General features: G+C 40.8%; 1 protein-coding gene and 1 long non-coding RNA gene across 6 annotated transcripts in view; one reads left to right on the forward strand and one right to left on the reverse strand.

The window, feature by feature from the left end:
- Positions 1 to 9187, reverse strand: part of LOC111247933 (BTB/POZ domain-containing protein kctd15-like) — a 32478-nt gene that overhangs the window by 9184 nt on the left and 14107 nt on the right. For 2 of the 5 annotated variants that reach the window (XM_086983735.1, XM_022799502.2), the window contains exon 1: positions 5 to 221. The exons of the other annotated variants lie outside the window; for them this stretch is intronic. The gene's annotated coding sequence lies outside the window, so the exon portion shown is untranslated. Of the gene's footprint in view, positions 1 to 4; positions 222 to 9187 lie in introns of those variants that run through there. 5 annotated transcript variants of the gene reach the window in all.
- LOC147756645 (uncharacterized) lies at positions 598 to 6380 on the forward strand. The gene is made up of 2 exons (XR_015323825.1): positions 598 to 725; positions 5603 to 6380. It is a non-coding gene; the product is annotated as an uncharacterized LOC147756645 (long non-coding RNA).

The following is a 9187-nucleotide window of genomic DNA, read 5'->3' on the forward strand; positions in this document are numbered from 1 at the left end:
TAACCTCAAGGACAGACTGATCACGTTGTACTTGCCACTTTTGTCCAGACAAGCTTCTCTTAGCTCGTAACATTTTTTGAAAAAAAATCGAAGAGTCAGTACTGGCGTAAGTCGCTTGAATATAATCAGACAACGCGCAGATATATTTACAATGGCTGAACCTGTCGATAAACAACAAAGTAATTGCAACAACAATTATAAGCAAAAAGATAAAGCGTGCTTTAATTGTCATCGATACAACTATGAATTGAACGGTACACGTGATAGGCATATTGCAACTAGTTCGAAGTTGTCGCCATGAAAACATACGGCGGCGCTGGGGTTTGTCGCCATTCCGATAATACTGTCCACCTTTTTAATCTAATACGAGCACGACCAATGCTCTGTGCTACGTAAGCTATTGTCGCTGCGACTGCTGGGCTCGGCTGTGTCATCCAATTAGGAGTGGCGTTCTTTGTTCGTGCAGACGATGGACGTGGGTGTCATGCCAAGTGTGCCTTTGGTGCTGGCGAAGTTATCCTTATACAAACTGTGGTACATGATGCCTCGCAAGCCATATGCAAGTCCGTCCATCGCCTCTTGGGGCATAGGCAAAGAGAAGCAAGTCGCTTATGTATTTATAAGGGAAAGGGGCAGCGGAGGGGCGACGGAGCGGGCAAAATGTTTATCCTGTATCCTCACAAGCCCGAAACGGACCGCAACGGAGATGTTGAAGTAAACTAACAGTAAGTTTGAATGTCCTTGTGATGCTTCAATGATAACATATCTGCCTTCTGACCTTGGGGAAACGTAAGGTAACCTGCACGCAAAGCCGGACGTGGACATGCTTTGTTTCGTACTGAGCGACTGTAACGGACGTAAAACACAAAACATTTATTTATTAAGGGGTCTGAATACTGCGACGGTTGTATGTGGGTCATGTTCGCTTGGTAGGGATATTAATTGGGCTGAAAAATTAGTTTTAAACAACACAAGTGGTTACTCTTTACTGTTCAGAAATATGTGTTTGAATTCAAATAATCAAAAAAAGACCTGTGGTACGTTTAACCCATCCTACACTTACAGCATGATCTCTGCAAACCTTTGGTGAGTGTCAGAAATTTAGTAAGTATTAAAACCGATTCGTTCCAAGGAAACTGTAAGCTCGCAAGGCGAGAACTTCCCGTTCGGCCATCAAACAAAAGAAAAACACAAGCAATTTGAACTTTTATTAGCTTTCGCCCTCTTTTAGTCAACCGAGACCCATAGTAATATATCTAATACCACTGCCGTTACCGTTGGGTGTTATTTTCGTTTCATCTCTCCTATGCCGAGAGGCAAAGCTACCCGGTTAATTCCGTTTTAACGAAAAAAAAACTGTTTCTTATAACGAATGACATCAATTTGTCGTTTTGCTAGCACCGACAGCACAGGTCCTGATCACGGTTCTCTCTGTTGTCCTAATTTAAAGCAGGAAGCGAAAAGCTAAAATAGACAGCGGCCTAGAAACCTCCGGAGGCGACATAGCGCCAACAATGCCCGAGATATAACGACGAAGTGCAAAATCGTCGGACAGAGCAACCTGGGACGGAAGATAACAAAAAGCAATCGTTACAATGATGGCGACGCTGTTGCAACTCTCGTTATTAATGGTCAAATATACAAACAACGAGTTAGCAATGTGCGGCCCGCGCTAATAAGCGCAGATGCGTCTAAGCGATAATTCGATCTGTGGGGGATTCCATCCACCTCTCATCTAGCCAGATACATGATGCCTATCAAGGTGTATGTATTCCGTGACGTGATGCTAAGCAACGCTAATTTTATTCGAAGCCATTATGCAGTCATTTGCTCCGGCATGATCCAGGCTTCTGGCGTCTTTGGCTGCTTTCCATATTAGCAAGTAATTATGGTTGCAGTTTGGTCTGGCGCTATAAGTATCGTCAGGACGTGCCCACCTATATATGAAATTATTAACGATTCTATTTTGTTTTTGTGTGCTCTAGTTTTACGTACACATGTAGTAGTGTGTGAAAGAAGTGATTTTGAAATTTTTTTTGTAGTTCAAAGAATTTCAACTTGAATGTAGCTAAAAACATGTGACGAATGGGAATAAGACCAGTTCTCTCCCTGTGCGTTCATATTTAATAGGACTAACAAAAAGAAAAGTCTTGTTGAATTAAGTGCAATGACTGCAGTCCCTGGGAAATATTCTTGGTGAACGCGAATAATAATTACGGACCTATTTAGCTAACTTGGGAGTTCTAATCCCAAGTTAGTTCTGTAGTTATATAGCCCTTCGATGTCTCTGAAATAGCGTTTCATTTATGGTTGGAAGATATCAGCCCATAAGGAAACTCTTGATGAGTTGAACTTGTTTTTAAAGGCGCGCAGTCGCCATGTTTAAAAATAACCTTGGTAACCCTTTAATGTTATTCTCGAACCACAACCTCATCGTACTAAAGTCTAAAATGAAGCTAAATAAGAACGATATGCCTACATCTTGTTTTGTCTAGATTTGGCCATGAAACGCATCGTGAACTTTAATAAGAACAGTGAAATTCTTATATAGCTGATAACCGTGTGTTGTGCTCCCGAAATGATCCAAAATGCCCTGTCTGTAGATACGAAATAAAGCTAAGCGCCGTACCGCTCCAAGCTTACGATGTATTTCGCTTCCTGCATTAGCATGCTCCATGCGCGCTTCCGCAGGAGCAGCAGCAGGAGCCTTAAGGGACCCTGATCGGAATCCTACAGGAGAAAACGAAAAGACAAAGATTGCTAAGTTTCAATTCTCGAGCTCTTGTCGCTTCGCCCTTTCCCTCGGGTGCCACGGCCACCGTTGCGATTTTTATCCCACCGGCTTTGACCCGTCGTGGAATTGCGCAGCTCGAGTCCGTATCAGCTTCACTCGCGTGCATCGCACGACGCTTCCTCGGTAAACAAAAACGTCTTTGCCTTCTATGCAGGTCAGCCCTGAAGAGTAAAAGGGTCACCAAACAAACTGCGGCAAAACAATCACAATGAAGCTACACCACCATTGTCTCTGGCTGTTGCCCTAACGCTTCGCTAAGCTATGAAGTGAGTGTTCAATTTACTTTGCATATTTATGGTGATGAAGCCTTTTCGAATAATAGTACTTTGCAGTTTGCCATAGTCATAACGGCTGATCAAGCCATCTTTAGCCGGCCACATGGATCCAATGGTCGCCAACAATGCGTCTGAGTACCTGCTGTATACTCAGAATAATGATCACGCCGTGATACGTCTGACAAAAGCTCGCAAAAAAGTGTATCCCAGATTAAATATTCCACATACACAGCCTTACTACCTGCGCATAATTCATTCTGCAGAGCTAAAAAGCTACCTTTCTTACTATCAGCCTGTTCTTGACCCTAACTCGGTGTCATAATGTCGAACACGCATTACTAAAACAGAGGTTCTATGAAACAAGAAGAACAAAGCAAGCCAATCGGATATTACACCCTAGTCATCACAGTACGTAAATGAATAAAAATCGAATAATGACCGTGAGTTATGAAGAAGCTTTGTAGAAAGTATAGCGTTGTAGTATTTTAGCGACCTGCAAATTTTACTAGAGTATTTTCTTTATGTTTGGGTATTATATAGCATATATCTAACTATAGATCTTATTTTTTTAATCAGAATCGAAAGATCATCTTAAAAGTTGTTCATTATCTCCTTACTGACCAAACCCTTTACTGACTTTTACCGTTTTGTTACTTTTCCTTAATCTAATCACTACCTTTGTTCGAACAAATGGTTCGACAGTTCATACATACATAAGCATCGATCCACTTTCACCAAAAGCGTTTTATCCTTTGCGTCGAAAACAATCCTTCCTTACGCTCAGCTCAGAGTATCTTTCCTCAGTTGATTCGATGCTGCGCAAAGGCTCTAAAAATTGGTAGCATGCGACGAAGAGCTCAAAGTGGAAAGGTTTTCATTTCTACTGAGGCCCCTGTTCCCCGGTCGAGGAGTTGTTCCTGAATTCTCTTTGAGAGCTCGGCGAATTGTAGCTCCAGTCTCTACCCTCCGTTCCTTGTGTCTTCCTACTAATTTGTATGCACCGCGCGTCACCCGATTCTCCATCGGGATCTGCGCTTTTCAATGTCCCCGCTGGACAACTTTGTCTCCTCACAACATGGCACCTTGATTTTTCATGTCACACCTTGCGTCGATTGTCTTTTTTCGAAGGTTTTTCTTGGCTTTTTCGGCCAATCCTTTTTTCTGCCAGTGGAATGACTGGTGTTATTCATACTGGCGGCTCTAAATAGCCGAGCTTGTAGCCGTCACAAGATGGCAATCGGGATGTTAAAGCTAACGAAGCAGTAAGAAAAGCCTGCCAACCTGAATATTCCAGGATAACTGGTTATAATCCTATGAGTGGTGAACATCTGTCCAACAATTCTGGGGACACTATTATTTTGTAACTGCGTACCAATTACTTCTATAGAAATTTGACCTTATATTAAGATTCATGTTAAAATTCGGAAATTTTTATTTTTTTCGAAACGTACGTTATTTGCAGAATTTTTTGTCATTGTTTATCTCCGTCAGAGCAATCCACGAGAATTGCACAGATGTAAGTTTCCTTATAAAAATCAATGCTTGCGTACAGCCCTGTCAATGAGTTTCTTTTGGGAGGCAAAAATGACTCATGCATAAAACTCGCAAAACGTTCTTATTATAAATTCACATTAAATCTTTTACACGAAAACTCATACACGTAAGTTGAAGTGTTTTCCTGCGCAATCTTGGTGGACAACATGTTTGTTTTCTAGGATACGTAATACACGCCTAGGTTCGTTTCCGTCTAGAAGCCAGCCACCTGTTGTATTGTAACCTAACGGCGATTCCGGACGTAAAACTCGAAATGCTCAGAAATTGAGTGGTCATATTGACAGACTGTTTTTATCAATGAACCAGCACTTATTATTGATTCAGTTGTTCGTTTAAAGGAAAGTAATACCAGATTTTTATATGTCTACGAGAACATTAAATCGTGTTATTTTCACAGCCCTGTGGCTTCAACATTTACGTTTCATAAGGTTTGTCCAGTAAAGAAAATAATGGTTGATGTATATGCTATGCGGAACCCTACAGTTTACACCTTAAAGTTACAATTTAGATCTTGGTTAATTTGCTTTCATAAAATTATAGCTCAGACCTGCTACTTCTGCAGTATTTAAAAGTGTATGTCACACCCAAACGTGAACGCAGTTGAATTATCTAAGAATATTTGGATAAGCTGTCTGGCGTAACATCTCAACAAGCTATAACATTTTATGACACAGCCCCCTGTATCCTTAAACGAGTGATATCTTGAATCCCATCGAAAACATTTGTCGAAGAAAGAATTTAGAATCGGAATGTAACAGGTATCACATTTGAACATATTTTCCGACGGGGCGACAGCCACCTACAGTGGGGCACACGCTGACCGTATTTCAGAGTGGGCCAGGCATATAGCTGAGTTGAACACCGCCTTATTCTGAAAAACAAACCGCTCGTAAAACACCAGATCTGGTAAAGAAACGGTGTGCTGAGGTGGTGAGAAAATGGGGAGTAGCTGATTGGATAATGTATTCACTCATTTCAGTAGCAATAGCAGCAGAAAAGGTAGGGGGCCATTGTTCTCGCTCCACCAAACCATCGCTACCCCCGTCGGAAGCAGACGAACAGCCAGACAGCCAAACACCTGATCCCCGACGAACGTCACGATCGTAGAGATCATAGGACTCGTATAGAGGATTGGGGAGAAACAGGACGAGTACAGGTGGAGTGAACTTACGAAGAAAAGACAACGGCAGCGTATTTGAGAACGGTGCAGCGACATTCAACGACGGAAGTAATCAATATGAAATATATCATTTGAGGTACATATGGATTCAACTGATAGGTAAAAACTGTGCGCGTTGAATGCACACAGATGGACAGATTAGCCTTAGGTTGGCCAACAAATGCATTATTTATGGCCGATCCCTTCTTGAAGGAACTTTTGTCAACCTTCTATTTATGAAATTCAGCTTGAGTTGGAAAATTGGTCGGTGATTAGGTAAATCTGGCTAGGTTTCGTGTATTGGGTTTACCAGTCTTTTCTACCCTGTAGGTATATATAATTGAATCCAATGCTGAATTTTAAAGTAGGTTTTAAGACTTATTTTTTCAAATTACTATACTTGATGGGCGTAGAGGAGTCAAAAAATGCTTGTTAAAAAAAGATGGTAGATTTATGGAAGGACATTATTAGCAGACGCGTCTTCGATTGCTTGGAGCCTCATCTAATGCATCCAGCCAATTTTCGCATCTGTTGAATGCCTGAGACATAAGCATTATAATAAACCGAGAAGGAAATAAAAGAGTACTACATAACTGCGCTGAATTTAGTTGTTACTCTAACATTTTATGCGATTCATTGTAAAACGAAAGAACATTACCGATATTTTGATTTTCGCCTTAATGCCCAAATTTTTTGTCATTATCAAAATGTTATTACTCCTCCCGACATAACGGAGCCTCTTTTAGGTATAGGACTGAAACAGGGAGCAAGGATAATCATGATGACTGATCATAATGGAGAGACAACTTGTTAGATATTTTGAAAATCTTAGATAACGTTGCTGACAACTTATCTGCCTCGAAAGGCAAATCCATTTCACACTGCCACGACCGGAATTTGAACTATGTACATAGTAAACGTGCTAGCTATTCAGCTAGAGAGATGAGATCTAGGCACACGTCTAATCGGCTTCAGCAGGTCTTCTCCTATCAAGCTCTGAATCATTCAGTTACTACCTTCTGCGGAATGAGGTAGCAGGTCCCTTTAGATAGCACCTCTGTCTCCAGCATGTCTTTAGTCTGTTGCTCATTTTCACAGTTTATCTATCATTATCAACAACACAAAAAACTGTCATCAATTATCTTTTTCTCTGCGTCGTTCCACTATTTCCATAGCTATAGCAAGAAGTCTGAGTTTACGGCATGTTCCTCGCAGCCCATTTCTCCTGACGCGTAGCCGACATGACGCTGAACAGGATCGATTTTAGGGTTGCCTAGAACCGAGCGTTCGCGCCAAAGAAATTCACGCCTCTCCTCTATTTGAGGAAGCCAGCGGCAACGACGGCTGCAGCGGCAGATGAGGAAATATGCAAATTTCAACAAGTTGGTTGGCCTTTTTTCAGACTTACCCAGGACCGCTTTCGGCACCTCAGACGAATACGTGACCCCTATCCATGCGCCACCACAAAAGCAAACTTAAATTTTCTTTCTACCATTATGCTACAACAGTAGCAGAATAAAGGTATATCTGTCTATCTTGTTGGAACTTCGTTTCCTATGACTATAGGCCTTCCCTTTAAACTATCTGGGTCTACGCTCGGCGTACTGATACATCAGACCCAACAACAGGCACATCAGTATTATCATTTAGGTACCGGGTTGGATAACGTAAAGTGGTGGCATCTTGTTGGACTTGTTAGTGTTTGCTGTCCATTATTGAGTCATGTGAACGTTACTCCAGTTCAGCTTGTTACGATTATTGTTCAGTTGACAAATCTACAGAAACTATTACGACATCGGTCTGATAATAATATAGGAACTTATTACGCTTAAATTTTTACGATTAAATGCTTTATTGAGTGATTTTTTTAGACTTTCTCTATTGTGACGTTTCATGCACATTTAATACGTACTTGGAACAGCTACGGTACATCAAGTGTAATTCATAAATGTAAATAAAAATTTAAATAATAAATACCTGGACATATCTACTTTCGCATCTGGTCACTTCCCTTTGATGCTAAATCTAGTAACTTTCTCTTATATTTTGTCTTGACAGTTTTTTCTATTCTCATGTTCTTTGTATTGACTAGTCGTGGGGGCCCATGCCCAAGGAGCGTATAAAATATCGATATTAACCCACACGTGTGGGTGGAATCCCTGTCAGTCAGATCTATGTGTTTCCAGAAATAGTATACTATTGAGTGCCTTTCTTTTTTGTAGTAAGATACTGTATGCCCACGAAACCGAGATTGCTTCAGAATTAACTGATGACAGCCGTGAAGGAGAGATAGCGACAAAAGCCGCGGTGGTGGCCAGTTGCCAAAATCTAACGCTTAACGGTGCTTATTAATGTGTGAGGTAAGATATGAAGGGGTATCAATTCAATGATGGCATATGCTTGTAGAGCTAATCAATATCTGCTGGACGAGGTTTTGCTCTGACATAGAAGTGATCATAACGTCCGCTTATTTACTAGCGCTCCGAAATAGGGGCCTGTTTCAACATTGGCAGGGTGGCTGCCGCTAGTAGAATCAACTTTGTTAGCTTTTTCATTATATTGCTCATGTTACTCACCGTCTAACTTTCACATAACATATTTCATTACGAGTTGAACAAAGAACAGGGCTCAGAGAGCGTGTTACGTAAGTATACATAACTGTGGTACGGAAGTTCACGCGAGGGGATGTCGGAGAAATACGCTGTGTTTAACGGCATCGGGAAAGAAATATGTTGTACAGACCGATATACATCTAACTAATGTTTATTAACTAATGTAATGACCAACACTAATGTTTCTATACTGACTTCATTAGAAAAGAAACGCGTAATAAGAGTTCTAGCAGAAAAAAAACACTGCCGTAAGGAGTCACACGGTTTCGTAAATTGAACATAGATGGTCGTAGTTTGAAACTAATATTTACAAGAAAGATATTTTCTCTGAAGTCTTGCTACATGATAACAAACGCGCATTTGCAAAGCTAAGGCACTATTTTTTATTCCTGCCATCCGTTAGCCGCCAGCCGATATGTCCAGACATAAGTTCTGCTAAAGTACTATAACCAATTTATGTATTTCAAAGAACTTGTGCAGAAAATACTTTGAAAAAGTGTCATTTTAAATTGCATTAGCGACACAGAAGTAACGACTCCACTTCCCGACCTCCTGGATTAAAAAAAAAAAACCCCACACACTGTAACAAGAAGATCCAACATGAAGCTGGTTGCGGTTAGAAGCAAACTGAATTATTATTGTTGTGTATAGGCTACTTCTGACCACACGGCATGGAGCCTATAGATTGGTTTATAAATTTATAATTGAAATCATACCTTCATTTCTGTCTTTCAAAATGTACTCTTTTTCGCAATTTATAACAATTAAATAGTGTTGCCTCGATGAACAGACA

Source organism: Varroa destructor, unplaced genomic scaffold (assembly GCF_002443255.2).
Source record: "Varroa destructor unplaced genomic scaffold, Vdes_3.0 BEIS01000003.1, whole genome shotgun sequence".
NCBI lineage: Eukaryota > Metazoa > Arthropoda > Arachnida > Mesostigmata > Varroidae > Varroa > Varroa destructor.